Raw genomic sequence first — 1,544 nt, 5'->3', positions numbered from 1 at the left:
CAAGACAAACTTACGGGCAATCATTTCACCGACGCACCGTTCCCCGGAGACATCACGGGTAACCCCGGAGCGATGTGAAGTTAAGATTCCGGGTCCTATGCTTTTAAAGGGAGGGCGCGTTTTCCCTTCTCTGCTGTATTCAATTTAGGGGAGTGTCCTCAGCTAAGTTCATTTAAATCTAGTTGACTATGTTCCAGTAAAAACCTGTTTTTAAGATCAAAGAAGTGTTATTTTCTTTTGAATGAAGACAGATGTTTTTTATGACTCTGTCCTGAGAGGAAGTTGGCAGGACCAGATTGTTTTACACCAGCTGTTAAATCTTATCAAAGTGGTCAAAAGGTTAACCTCACACACAGAGCCCTGACCCCATGTAAATGTCTGCTCAGTCCACAGAGAAACTAGCTGTGTTTTAAAATATAGAGAACTGCATGCTAAGTTATTTTAATTCAACTTAGTGTAATATGTTTCAATAGAACTATCCTACATAAGAGATTACGCTGATTGAACTATGGATATAATTTGGAGTGAATTTTCTTATTTAAAACACTATTAAATTTATCTAATATTGAACATATGGTTAAGTTTTAGAACTAGCATATTTTAAATGTATTTTCTTAACAGAACAGAGATGTATCGGAGAGACTTTAGGGAAGATTGACATTCTGTTTCTGAATTGGCTTTCCCCGTGTGGCCTTGGAAGGGCTGCATATCTCTAATCTCCTTGAAGATATGTAAACATAACGCTCCTTCCCTCCTCACCCCCTCCTGTTTCCATGGAGTTGCGAAGCAACATGGTTTCATGGCCCTTTGACGTCACCGCCTTCACTCATGTCTTTGTTTTGTCTGAATGTTGCCATTTGCCCTAATGTGTCCTTTCCTCTTTTTTGTTTTAGGTGGAGTACTCCCTATTTAACCCAGAAAAGGATTATTTAAGTTTATGAGTAATATCAGAAACTGTAGAGTTTCACTAGTTAGAAATGGAATTAGATACTTAGCAACCCTGAACAGGAGCACTTAGTTTACATACTTTACAACATTAGTTTTCTTTCCTTTGGTTTGTTATTTTGTTTGTATTTCCCTTTAACTCATGTAAAGCATTTTGAACTGCCTTGTTGCTGAAAATGTGCTACATAAATAAAATTACTTTACCTTTTATGGGTCTCAATAGTTTGTTTACTGAGAAAAACACATCTGAGTCACTCAGTCAGTTTTGGTCATGCAGCTTCAACACATTAAAAACTTTTTAAACACATTTTACATTTCACTGTAACTTTTCTGACCCCAAAATGGGTCTTAAAAGACTCCCAGTTCATGGTCCCCAGTAAGGAGGCGGGGATTAGTCCCTGGCTAATCATGGTTTCTATGGAAACCAGAGAGAGGCTGGCAAAGGCTGCACGCACGCCCACACACACACACACACACACACACACACACACACACACACACTGCTCTACTGTCCACTGAGCCACTGCTGGCCGGGTCTCATACTCAGAACCAGAACTGAACCTGCAGAACCAGGCAGGTTAATGGACCAGAACCAGAAC

This window comes from Poecilia latipinna, unplaced genomic scaffold (genome assembly GCF_001443285.1).
Source record: "Poecilia latipinna isolate Pla-1442-1.1 unplaced genomic scaffold, P_latipinna-1.0 Scaffold2437, whole genome shotgun sequence".
Taxonomy (NCBI): domain Eukaryota; kingdom Metazoa; phylum Chordata; class Actinopteri; order Cyprinodontiformes; family Poeciliidae; genus Poecilia; species Poecilia latipinna.
Note: the sequence above shows the minus strand (reverse complement) of the source record.